Genomic DNA, 14,374 nt, shown 5'->3' with positions numbered 1-14,374 from the left:
GTTTTAGGTGGGCAGTGGAGGGACTTTAAAATACTAAATATTAAAGAATATTTAAAGGAAATTAGAAGAGGGAAATAAATATTTTTAAAAGTCACCTTAGTAAAGATTGTATATGTACCATAACCACCTTGCACTCATTTGAAGGTTGTCTTGATTTTTCTATACTCCATACCTGTGATACAACTCACAAGGCTTTCACTTTGGTCCCTGACTTTCTGTTTGGGGGTCTGTCAGCAGGTGGCAAGTGCCTTCTCAGTGGCCGTAACCACGGATCCCTCTTTTAGACATCTGACCTTTCAAAGGGAGAGAGAGTCTAAGGCTCCTTCTTAAGGCCCTCTGTCTTGATTTCTGCTTCTGGCCTGAAAAGCACACCACGGCCAGGTAACTGATGCCAGAGCTGACATCAGCCTCCAGGTGAGAAAAGGAGCACGAGTTGGCGGCAGCATCTGTCATCCCATTAATCACCAGGGCGATACTGCTGATCTGGCTGATGAGGTGTTATCATCTTTCTCATGGCTGCTCACTGATCTTTCCAAAGCTGTGCACTCAATCAAAGACACTAACCTAGATGCAAGGGCTTAACCAGGGTAACCATGTCTTAACTGCTATCACAGCAAAGCCCTGGCAAAGCAGTCATATCATACCCTGTGTTTCCCAAGCTGGTTTGATAAGAAGAATCACTTGGGACACTTGTTAGAAATCCAGTTTTCTGACCCCCTTCCCTGGACATTTTGTTTTAGTAGGTCAGAAAGGGTAAGCAATGTGCCCAGGCCATGCAACTGGTAAATGGCAGAGCCAGGATTCTGGGATTCCAAAACCCCACTGTTTTATACTCTTATACACAAAAATTACTAACAACATATATTTAGGCAAGTCACTTAATAACAATTACCACCATTTACAGAGGGCTTTATAGTTTACAAGACAATTTTACAAACATTGCTACTTAATTCTTACAACCCTATGAGGTTGATAAATTTACCCCCATTTCATAGAGGCTCAGAAAAGTCAAGTGATTAGCTAAGGCAGGGACCACACGTGCAAATGCCTCTAGAGACCAGGTAGCTTCACCCATTTTTTGCCATCACTGATTCATTCATTCATCTATTTAACAAGTAAGCATTCACGCATTCATCCATTTAAAAAGTATGTATTGAGTAGGAATGACCAGGGACACAGCAGTGAATGAAACACAATCCCTGGTCTCATGGAGCTTATATTCCAGGAGGGAAGACAAACAGTAAGCACATAAAGAATAAATACATAAGATAATTTTAGATTATGGTAAGTGCTAGAAAAGTAGCAGACCAGGCCTTTGAGTAGGGGGCCATCGCTCTGCCTAGGGTTGTCCAATATGGTAGCTACTAGCCACCACGCGTCTACTGAGCATTTGAAATACGGCTAGTCCACATTGAAATGAGTCAGGGGTATAAAATGCACCCTGGAGTTTGAAGCCTTAGTACAAAAAAATGTAAGATATCCCAAATGTAATTTTATATGGATTACATATTGAAATATTTTAGACATAGTAAATGAAATAAAACATTTTATTAAAATTAATTTCACCTGTTTATTGATGGGATTTGTTTTTAACTGAAGACCTAATCAGAGATTTACCAAGAAATGGAAAAGCCTAAATAATTTTCACATGATATAAGAAATTTTTGGAAATGTATTCTAGACCAGTGTTTCTCAATACAGCCTGCACATGAGAATTGCTCGGAAAACTTGTAAAAATTCTGATGAAATAGCACAGAATAAGTAATATCTAAAAATTTTGCACATGGCTTCTGACACAGCCATCCACTTCTAGGACTTAGTCTCAATGATGGGAAATTTGCAAAAGGTGGTTAGTCATTGCTGCCCTATTTCTCATAGCAAAAGCCTGAAAACAACCCAAATGTACAGCGATGCAAGAATTAACATGCCCATGACTGATCCCCTGCCAGCTTAGATAGCAACAACCCCCCCACCACCCCGATAATGCTAGGGTTGGGGCTGCAATTTCCTCAATCCTGAACACTCACATGGAAAATCCTGCCAGCAGCATGCCTCCTTAAAAAGCTGTAACTGTAAGGATTGGACCCCAGCCTTCTGTTCACACCGGGAGAGGACTGGTGATTCTCCCAGCCTGGAAACTGACCTGGCAGGATCAGACCGGAAACTAGGAGATGCCACAGTGCATAACTATGGCACCCAATCCGGATGGCAGAGAAGGGGCTGGTGCTTCCTCCATCTTTCAGCTTATGCTCCACAGCATGAGAAAGAAGAAGTCTGGGGGTGGCGGGATGGCTCAGTTGGTTAGAGAGCGGGCGCAAGATCTCAACAACAAAGTTGCCGCAACTAAAGATTGAAAACGACGACTGGACGTAGAGCTGAGCTGTGCCCTCCACAACTAGATTGAAGGACAACGACTTGGAGCTGATGGGCCCTGGAGAAACACACTGTTCCCCAATACTCCCCAATTAAAAAGAAAATTAAGAAACAGAAGTCTGGTGTTCTGCTTCACCTACGATGAACAAGGGGAGACCAATCCTGTGTCGGTGAGTTTTTCCTAGTGAATACTGCACTAACAGGCCTGACAGCCACACTACTTGGCTATTTGCCTATATTTACATTCAACTGGTGCAGTGAGCAGGGCACCTGGCCAGGCAGTCACCATAACTTTCCGGAAGGTAATCAACATAACAGGGATCACAGGAGGCAGGACAAATCCCCTTGGGGTACCATGGCCAGCTGTTGGGATGGTTAATCACGGGTAAGCCCTCCTGGGTAACACCTCGTGTAATAGAATTCCTTTGTTGTCATTAATGACTGGGAAGAGAGTTTCCCAGGAAGGGCTGACTCCATGGACTGATTCAACACTCCTGATACTGGTACAACGTCTCGGTGATCACCGAAGAACGTGCATCCTCGGCCTGGACACTTTATATTCAAGATGGGGGGTTTTAGGGCAAGGCACAGGTCATCCTAAAGACGGGCATAGGGAGGATCCCAAAAATATACTACCTCCTTTTTAAAATAAACTAATAAAATAGGGAACACAAAAGAATGTACTTTGTACTTTGACTAGACCCATTATTCCATGGGGAACTGCAAAAGGGTGATAGTCTAATTCTTTTCCTCCTTTTTCATGTACTAGAATTATTCCATAAAAACTTTTCTTCACCTGCTCCTGGTATGTCTTGAGGTACATACAGGAAAGGCAAGAAAATTCCAGGTTTATTTCATATATCTCCTGCTCCAGACTAACCCATGCCTTGCTCCAAGGAGTTTGGGTGCTTTTTAATGAGAAATGATGTTTAGAGACTATAATATGGGCTTAAAGGTGCCCATTGCTTCTAAACTGGTTATTTTTATAGGCTTTTTTTTCGTGTGTGACTAGTTAGGAAATATGTATTTTTTAAAGGAGAAAATATATTAGGATTTTACTCTGACCTTTCCAGTTCAAATGTAGGGTTAGAGGTTTTATTTATCTATCTTGATTTTATGTTTATGTAGCCTTTATCCTGCTGCTAAAAATCTTAGTTCTTTATGATATTAGCACCACCACCAATTTGTTCTACTTTGTCTTTCAAGATATACTTACTGGACCGGCCCGGTGGCTCAGGCGGTTAGAGCTCCATGCTCCTAACTCCAAAGGCTGCCAGTTCGATTCCCACATGGGCCAGTGGGCTCTCAACCACAAGGTTGCCAGCTCGATTCCTTGAGTCCCGCAAGGGATGGTGGGCAGCACCCCCTGCAACTAAGATTGAACATGGCACCTTTTGCTGAGCTGCCTCCCGGATGGCTCAGTTGGTTGGAGTACATCCTCTCAACCACAAAGTTGCCAGTTCGACTCCAGCAAGGGATGGTGGGCTCCGCCCCCTGCAACTAGCAACTGGCAACTGGACCTGGAGCTGAGCTGCACCCTCCACAACAAAGACTGAAAGGACAACAACTTGAAGCTGAACAGCAGCCTCCACAACTGAGATTGAAAGGACAACAACTTGACTTGGGGGAAAAAAAAGTCCTGGAAGTATACACTATTCCCCAATAAAGTCCTGTTTAAAAAAAAAAAAAAAAAAAGATATAACTTACTGATCAAAAGAAAGAGGCAACCAGGCTTTATGTGCCTCCTGATATGATACAATAGGAAATCCATTATCACCTAAGAAATATTCTTGCTAAAAATTCCAACCTCGACAAAAAAAAAAAAAAAAAACCCAATTGAAAAATGGGCAAACAACCTGAAGAGACATTTCTCCAAAGAGGACATACAAATGGCAAATAGACATATGAAAAAATGCTCAACATCACTAATCATCAGAGAAATGCAAATAAAAATCACAATGAGATATCACCTCACCCGTCAGAATGGCTATCATCAGCAAGACAAATAGCAACAAGTGTTGGAGAGGCTGTGGAGAAAAAGGAACCCTCCTACACTGTTGGTGGGAATGCAGACTGGGGCAGCCATTATGGAAGGCAGTGTGGAGGTTCCTCAAAAAATTACGAATAGAATTGCCATATGACCCAGCAATCCCTCTCCTGGGTATCTACCCAAAAAATCTGAAAACATTTATACATAAAGACACGTGTGCTCCAATGTTCATTGCAGCTTTGTTTACGGTGGCCAAGACATGGAAACAACCAAAATGTCCTTCGATAGATGAATGGATAAAGAAGCTGTGGTATATATACACAATGGAGTACTATTTGGTGGTAAGAAAAGATGACATAGGAACATTTGTGACAACATGGATGGATCTTGAGACTATAATGCTAAGCGAAATAAGTCAAACAGAAAAAGCAGAGAACCATGTGATTTCACTGATATGTGGTATATAAGCCAAAAACAACAAAAGAACAAGACAAGCAAATGAGAAACAAAAACTCATAGACACAGACAATAGTTTAGTGGTTACCAGAGGGTAAGGGGGGGTTGGGGGGTGGGAGATGAGGGTAGAGGGGATCAAATATATGGTGATGGAAGGAGAACTGACTCTGGGTGGTGAACACACAATGGGATTTATAGATGATATAATACAGAATTGTATACCTGAAAACTATGTAATTTTACTAACAATTGTCACTCCAATAAATTTAAAAAAAGAAAAAATTCCAACCCGAATATGGAGTAGATCTAATTATAGGTTTGCATGAAGTCAGGAAAAAAAAAAAAAAAACATGACAGAACCATATGGATGCAATCAGCAAAATTCAAAATGTGAGAAGCTCTACAGGACAAGTGACCGACCAGGTTTCTTAAAAAATAAGCTGCAAAGAAGAGAAAAAAGAGTGAGGAGGAACCTATAAATTAAAATAAATGTAAGAGGTACGTTAACCAAACGCAATATATAGACATTGCTTGTACCCTAATTCAAACAAACTGCAAAAAGTTGTATATGAGACAAATAGAGAAATTTGACAAATGACTGGATATTTGATTAAGAAATTTTATTTATTTCTTAAGTATGATATGATAAAGATGTGTTTCATAAATTATTTTAGAGATACATATCAAAGTAATCAAAGGTGAGTTGATAGACTTTGGGGGATTTTCTATAACACAATCCAATAGTGAGGAGGTGTGGGGGAGGTTGTGAGAGAAGTAGACTGACCATTTGTTGATCATTGTTAAATTTGGAGATATATACGAGGTCATACAATTAAGTTCACGAATTTGTTGCAACAACGTTGCTAACCTTTTTTTGATATCAGAGGGATTATTCATTATGAATTTGTACCACCTGGAAAAACAGTTAACCAAGTTGACTATTTGGAAGTACTTAAAAGGCTGCGTGAAAACATTAGATGACCTGAACTTTACGCCAACAATTCATGGCTCTTGCATTACGACAATGCACCAGCTCACACAGCACTGTCTGTGAGGGAGTTTTTAGCCAGTAAACAAATAACTATATTGGAACACCCTCCCTACTCACGTGATCTGGCCCCCAATGAGTTCTTTCTTTACCCAAAGATAAAGAAAATATTGAAAGGAAGGCATCTTGATGACATTCAGGACATCAAGGGTAATATGATGACAACTGTGACGGCCATTCCAGAAAAAGAGTTCCAAAATTGCTTTGAAGGGTGGACTAGCTCTGGCGTCTATGCATAGCTTCCCAAGGGGAGTACTTTCAAGGTGACCATAGTGATATTCAATATTGAGATATGTAGCACTGTTTCTAGGATGAGTTCACAAACTCAATTGACCGTGTGTGTGTGTGTGTGTGTGTGTGTGTGTGTGTGTGTGTGTAGGGAGGGAGAGGGAGAGGGAAGCATTATCCTATTCTATCCTTATCTATCTTGATAAAGTTCTATCTTTAAGTTTTCTATAACAAAGAGGTTAAAAAAGCAACTTGTGATATCCAAACCCCACCCCAGGGACTGATTCAACTGGGCTGGGGTGGGACACCAAAATGTTTTTAAAGCTTCAGGGAATTCTAGCATTACCCAGAACAAAGTGTAGCTAGCATTGAGAACTACCATTACAGGCTGAATTTCTTGAGGATGAGAGCTGTGTCGTGGTCATTTTTAAATCCCAAGCACATACCACAGTACTGAGCACATAGTATAGTCTCCATAAACTTGAATGTTTAATGAAATTATAAGGACTGCACTCTTTATGTTTATCTGACTTGGGGAGGATGAGGCAAAGCCTGAAGAAATATTGCAACCTCAGATGAAGACCAGATACAGTAAATTGAGACTCCACAGCCTGCCTAATGTCCCTCCCCCTACCACCCCAACCTGCTCCTCCAATCCAAAGGAAAACTGTCTTCATTTTAGGTCCACTCATTCATCCTCCCAACAGGCTAGATAAAGTATAATAGACAAACCTGCCAGGCACAGAACAAGTTACGGGAAAAGCAACAGAAACAAGTTATGGGAAAAGAGGTTTGAAAATTATTAATCCCCTCTCTCCTGGGGTGAAAGATACCAGGACCACCAATGACAATCCCTCTTCATTAGCCAACAGATCTGTCACTTCTGTAGGAGTTTGGCTGGAGAACAAGGATAATGTTGCCAGGCTTAAATCTCAGAGAAGGACTTGGAGATAATTGGTATCTCCTTCGCTTGGCATCTACCCACTGAGGGTTGTACCTGCCTACCACTGGGCACATTGGCAACGCAGCCGGATGTCGGCCACCTATGACCACTAGCAGGAACGTCTGGGGCCAGGTCCTTTCCTTTTCTGATATTTATATCCTGCTGCCTGTTGGACACTCCACAAGCACCTCAGACTCATCCAAAAGTGACTTCATTATTTTTTTCACCAAATCTGCCATTTCTCTTAAGTTCTGTCATTCTAATGATGATACCTCCATGCACACAATCTAGAAACATGTTATTCTTGCTCTCCCTCTTCCACATATTGAACATCTAGATAATTGCCAAGTCCTGCTGATTTTATTGCTTATGTGTTTACCAACTCCATGCTTACCTCTGTCCTAGTTCAGTTTTTCTACTACAGCAAATGTCTGGTCACATTTTTACCAGAATAATCTACCTAAAATGATAATATGTCCATGTTACTCCCTGGCATGAAATCACCAATGGATCGCCTTCATTTTCTGGATTAAGTCCAAACTCCTTAGCTAAGTATACAAGACCCTCTACGATCTGGCCTTTGCCTACTTACACAGTCTCATCTCTCACTACCCTCAATGAACATTTTATGCATAAGCAATATAAAAGTATTTGTTGGTCCACACACACACACCATGTTGTTCCTTGCTTCTGTGCTTTTGGTGGGAAGATTCCTCAACCTGGAATGTCCCTTCTCTCTAATCTCCTATCCTCTTATCAGTCTTCACAACCCCACCCACACCTTCCTCCTGTAAGTCCCAGCCACGTCATCACCTTATAAGAAGTCTTCACTAATCTAAACACACACACACACACACACACCTGCACATACCCTCGAGCTAGTTTCTCTGCCCTTCTCAATGTTGCCATAATACCCTGGGCATATTTCTATCACTACAATTAGCAAATAATTTTCTAGTCATTTGTCTGTATATCTAAACTGTGCAATAGACTGAACCCTTAGAGGCCAAGGGCCGTGACAATGCTCTTGATATCACTAGTGCCTGGCCCACTCCTTGGCACCCAGTAGGACCAATATTTTTGTTTTAAATGAGGGACTAAAGGTGGGATGGATAAGGGAAAAGCAGGCATACCAATAAGGAAAATATTGCAACCAGATAATAAAATCCTGAATTAAGGCAAGAGAAACGGGAAAGGGGACAGAGGAGAAAAGACAGAGATTTTAAAGATCAACTCAATAGAGCTTTAGTAACAGAGCCAGGGAAAAGATCAGTGTGACTCAATGGCATCTTCCTTTGGTGACTAGGGAGATGGAAACACAGGAAGGGAAGGGGTATACTTTGCAGGTGGAGGGGCAAAATAGTGAGCTCTGTTTTAGGCACACTGAATCTGAGATATCAGAGAGAGAGAACTTGTCTGAGAGCTGGGAGTTATCAACATCGAGTGGTACTGAAACCATGGCATGAGTTAATTCACCCAGAAAAAGTATAGAGACTGAGGCTAGAAAACCAACAGTTGTCTCTGATCTTAATTTTCAAGCTTCTCTTCTCCCTTTAACGCTCTCCTTGACACTTGTTTCAACCTGATCTCTGTGTACCCAAGATTGATGTATCCTGGAGAGAAGAAGTGTCCACAGCATGATTTGCCTGTCCAGATTCCCCAGGGATAGTTTGACAATGGGACAGCTCCTGAAACGAAATGTTTCAGGAATGAGGTCAGGTGGCAGAAACCCGTGTTTGCAGAGGAAACTGGTCTTTCACAGATACTATCTTGGATGGCTATTATTAAAGAATCTTGGACTTAAGAAATGATTATACATCTTTCTGCTTTCAAAAGTTTGTCCTTAAACTGTTTATATACATAAACTTGAATTATTTATCATTCCTAAATCAGTATTACAAGAAAAACATATATATCCACTTTTATGTAGGGGTGTACTAGACAGTAAAGTATGCTTAGGTTCAAATAAAATAATTTCTAGCCCCAACCTAAGCCAGATAAAATGAAAAATGAGGAGCTGTGATTTCAACTTTTAAGAAATAAGGTAGGGAGGAAATGGCATATTTTACATTTTGTTTTTTTCTCTCATGTTTTCATTCAGCAAGGATTTATTAAGAATCTATCACTTGTCAGACACTTACTAGAATCTGGGAACATGGTCCTGAATAAAACACACATGGTTATTTCCCTCACAGAACTTGCAGTCTAGTGGGGGAGAAAGCAATAGTGTATGAAGGGTGAAAATTAGTGTGTAAAAATGGAGTACTAAGAGAAAAAAGGAGGTGGTGGAAAGAACAATATCAATGACAGTAGAAATTAGGGAGGAGGACGAAGAGTCTGAGCGAGGAAATACACCAGATATAAATGGAAACAAGAAAGACATGGTCATATATAACAATATACAGTTTCAAACAGTAAGTGATCTCCAGACTCCAATAGGTTCACTATGGTGCACTTGGGTAGGCCTTAGTTGATCCCATAGACTACCTGTGTTGTTGAATTTGGTACTGTATTATGCATATACTACCTAAAAGTCTTTCTTTCTCTTTTCTTTTTATTTCCTTTTCTCCCTTTGCTCTTCTTTCTTAATCTATGCTTCAAATATATTCTTGTTCTAAAGTTCATATTTTAAAATTGTTTTTAATATCTGTTTGCTCAGAGCACAGATGCCTACATTTTAGATAAGCTACATATGAGTACATGGGAAAGATCCATACTGCGTATCATAACTGCATTATTCATGCTCAGGATTATTGCCAGTTAGAAGTTCAAACAGAGTCTCAACTGCCCTTTAAAATTTCTTCTGACCCTTCAAGGAGCTTAGATAATATGGAGCAAACAGAACTTTTGTCATTGCTGGTGGGAATGTAAAATGGTATAACCACTTGGAAAAACTGCTTGAAAGTTTCTTAAAAAGAGTTAAACACACATCTACTCCTATGGTCTAGAAATGCTATCCTAATGTTTACCCAAAGAAAACAAAAACATATGTCCACAAAAAGCCTTGTACAAGAATATTCACAGCAACTTTATCATAGCCGAAAATGGGAAACAACCCAAGTGTCCATCGGTAGAATAAACAAACTGGTATATTCATCCAATGGGATACTATTTAGAAACACAAAGGGACAAACTACTGATACATGCAATAACGTGAATAAATCTCAAAAACCTTATCCTGAGCGAAAGAAATCAGACACAAAGCATACATATTGTATAGTTCCAGGTGTATGAAGTTCTGTAGCAGAAAAAAAATGTGATGAAATCAGAATGGTAGTTTTTTTCTACAAGTGGTGGGAAAGGACATGAAGGAACTTTCTGGTTGATGGAAATACATCCATATCTTGATATCTTGATAGAGGTGTGAGTTGTATGAGTGTATGCCTTTGTTAAAACTGGTTCAACTGTATACTTAAGACCTGTGCATTTCACTGCCTGTAATTTATATCTAAATTGAAAACAACTCATTTCTTGCAAACAAATGCATGGTGCATTCTCTAGCTCTTTAATGCTTACACTTTCAATAAAGAGTGCATTAAGATTTGAAGTTTATTCCCTTACACGTCCAACTCATCTTTTTGCCTTTTGGACCATGATGTTATCATGAGTTATCATGAACATCATGTGATCATGAGTTATCATGAACATCGTGTGGGAAAATAAAGGTTTATGTTACAAGTTATAAACCATAGGGGCAGAATATCAAGCAAAGTTGAATTGCCAAGTCCAAATAGAAAGAGGCATAAAATAAGAAGGGAACATTGTACATTTACAAAATGAACTCATATTTCATTATTTTTAAATGATAAAACCAGATATTTGAAAGAAAAGGTCACTTTCCTTTAGCTCTAAGGGAGCGATATCTTGAACAAGTCAATCTGCATCGCTATTCCTGTGCTTCAGTAGGAATTAGTTAATAATGTGTGAGGTATTTAAGCTAAAATACAACTCACAACATTAATTTTTGCTTATCTTAAGAGACCAGATAAAAACGAAGCAAATAATTTTGTTGCTTGTTTGTTTAGATTTTGACAGCACATAGTAGGGACAATATACCTAGTTTTTGGTGGTTGGAATTTAGCAGTCTTTTAATGTAATTAAAATGATCCTTTATTTTGTTCCCCTATAATGTTCATCTCCTTTTCTCTAGATCTTCTGCTGAGGTCAGAGTGCACATTTTCCACATGTTCTTGATTTTCTTGACCTATTGAAAAGGATTCTCTCCTAGACCAAACTCTAACCAGGCTTCTCTGAGCCCCCTTCTCCATTAGGCCCTAATCTTGGCCTGTAAAGACTTGAACAAACGTGAACATCGTTTCTAACGGCTCAAGGCCAAATCCCTAGGATGACCCCGCCTCTCTTAAAAATGTCTGCCTGAGAAAACGCAAGGCTGCCAAAGGACTTTACTGTTCGTTCCAGCCAACACCAGAAGATAGGGCAGGCCCAGTCTCCATGGCAGGATAGGAGCCAGACCAGTAAATGCCAAGTTAGCAACGCCAGATTTGTTTTGCACGGACCATGCCCCTACCCCTCACCTCCACACCACCACCCTTTTTGTAAGTTTTCACTTCCCTAATTCGATGGGGCATCCCCCCTCCTCTATGTTCCTCATTCTCTCTTTAAAACACCTGATCACCTCTGGACAAATCAAAGTTGAGTTCAGTTCACTCTGGACTCCTTTCCCTATTGCAGTAGTATGGTACTGATTAAAATCCGCCCTTTCCACGTTAGTGTCCAGCTTTGTCTGTCTTTGACATCAAAAAGGGGTTGAGCAGAGAGGAGCCTACAAGGGGCTTCCAATCAAATAACAGAGACAGGGCACCCATACAACACATATAAACACAGCTGCTACAGTATACTGACACAAAAGCAGGTCAGAGATTTCATTGTAGATGATACAGTAATATGATCAAGAAAGTTTTCTGGGAAGGAGACATTTTGAGAAAGCAATGAGAGGATATATACAGATGGTGCCAAAAAAAAAAGTATACATAGTTTAAGACAGGAAAAAAACTGTATTAAAATTGTAATACTCAATATCTACCAGTAATGAAAGATGAATACAAGTCATGGGTACATGGGTACACATTTTTTTGGTCACCCCCCAGCCCCCATAGTCTAGAAAATAGGAGAAGGTCACATCCATCCTGAGGCAGTCTTGTCAGGGGAGGAAACCAATGGCGTGCATGGATACTGTTGGAGCGACAGACAAGCTTGGTGAGAGTAGGGTGAGTCAGAGTATCCTATAATAGTCACCACCCTGAGCTGCAATGGCCTCTTTGCCAGCACGGCCAAGGAAAGGCTTTGCTAAGCGCAGCAGGGCAGTTGTGTGCAAACCAGGAAAGGCTTTCCTGCCTTAGGCAGAGACTCTTCAGACCACCTTCGAGAAGGAAGTCAGGGATGAGAGGAAGGGAGGAGGTTAGAAAAGCTGAATTGGCCCACCTCGGCATTCCAATGTGCTTCTTTTATGTTGGGACTCTTAGAACAGAAAGCACCTGAGTTAGTTGGGGCTCGGGCAGAGGTAGGGATTCACTTTACTTTTACTTTTCAGGAGTTTTTGTTACTGTTTTTTGTTTGTTTGTTCCTCACCTGGTTAGCTTGGCTAAAGCCACAATGTGAACACCTAGAGATTGTCCCAATCTGACAGCATGGTTCGTATTTGTCTCACCTATAAACACTCGTAGGACTTTTGTTAAGTCCCCAAGTCCTTATAGTAGATTTACTTATGAATTACCTTTAAAACCATCTCTGCTTCATTTTCAAGAATTCCCTAATTCAGATCTCCATTAACTCACACTGTAACCATCAATTGCAAGAGTTTCTTAAATGCTTTCATTGTTTCTAGTTCTCCTCTCCCCCTCCTCAATCCCAATATATCATTGACCCTTCTATCAGAATCATCTAAGACACAGATCCTATCTTGTCACAACCCTACTGAAAAACCCTCAGTGTCTCACCATTACTTAACTAATAAAGTCCAAACCCTCAGCACAGAGGCATAGTCGGCCCAAGTACCCCTTCTGCCTCACCATCCATCATTCCTTCCCTCTCTGGCCAGCCCTCATCACCTGTATCTCTCTCCTTCTGCCTTCTAGGTGCCAGAAAGTTGCCATTTTTCAATCCTGCCAAGCAGGTTCATTTCTCCATGCCTTTACTTGCATACTTCCCTCTGCCTCTAACACCTTCATCCCCACACCCTCACCTCTGACCAGCACTCTTTACATCTTCAACACTGACGAATATTCCCTTCCTCCAGGAAACTGTCTCAACCTTTCCAAACAAAACAAGTCCTTCCCTCCAGTCTGCTCCCAAAGTTTATCTCCCAAAGGCCATTCTCATTGTTTTGGTCTTTATTTAAAGTGTAAATAAATTATTTGTTTCATCTTTTACAAGATTATAAAACCCTCCCAGGCAGACATGGAGTTACACCCACACAATTTGATAAATAATGATACATTGCCTCAAACTGTGCAGCATTTTTTCCGGTCTTAATCTTCTCTTTTCATCTAGAGTGTAAACTTCTTGAGTTAAATCCTGTTGCTCCTCCCCGCCTTCATATTCTCCACCGCTCACTACATTATCCTTTTATGTGAATAGGATAGAAGAGATCACCTAAGGTGTCCCTATCAAGGTCTAACATTTGATCATTCTAAGAGCAAACAGTAGGAACCCAAGCAATACATCATCCTGCTTAGGTAGTATTTATACTTAGGAACTGAACAGTATTTTTTTTTTTTTAGGTAGGAAAGAGGGATAGAAGCAATGAAGTTTCCCCTCCTGTATGTTCCTGTTTATTGACCACCTGCCATTGCCTGACACGAATGTAGGCACAGTAGATACAGCGGAGAACAACACCACACAAAGGCCGCGCCATCCGTGGATCTTGCCATCCAGGTTGGGAGACAGACAATAAAGACGTATATGGCATGGTGAGGTGACAACAATGCCAGTCACCAAAAACACTACACTATCACTAATAAGAACAATAACAACAGTGATAGAAAGCTGGGTAAAGAGCTAGAAAGTGATGAAAGGCAACGATATTTAAAAATGACAATCAGGGCGGCCTCTCTAAGGGAAGGCTAACCGTATAGGAAACACAGCCTCGTGGCCCCCAAGGCCGTCCCTGCCCCCCATCTTAGGGGGAAGACTGCAGTGTGATTAGAGCTCAGAGTTGTGACAAGAACTGGTCTACATGATTGTTTAACAAAGGAAAGAAGCTTAAGGTCAGTGAAGAAGCGAATGAGTGTGTACACCAATTATGGCATAGCCACAAAATAGAATATTATGCAGTCACCATAAATGGTGTTTTATAGTTTCTTCTAACCTGGAAAAA

Source organism: Rhinolophus sinicus, linkage group LG05 (assembly GCF_036562045.2).
Source record: "Rhinolophus sinicus isolate RSC01 linkage group LG05, ASM3656204v1, whole genome shotgun sequence".
In the NCBI taxonomy this organism is placed as follows: domain Eukaryota; kingdom Metazoa; phylum Chordata; class Mammalia; order Chiroptera; family Rhinolophidae; genus Rhinolophus; species Rhinolophus sinicus.
This window is presented reverse-complemented; position numbering follows the sequence as displayed.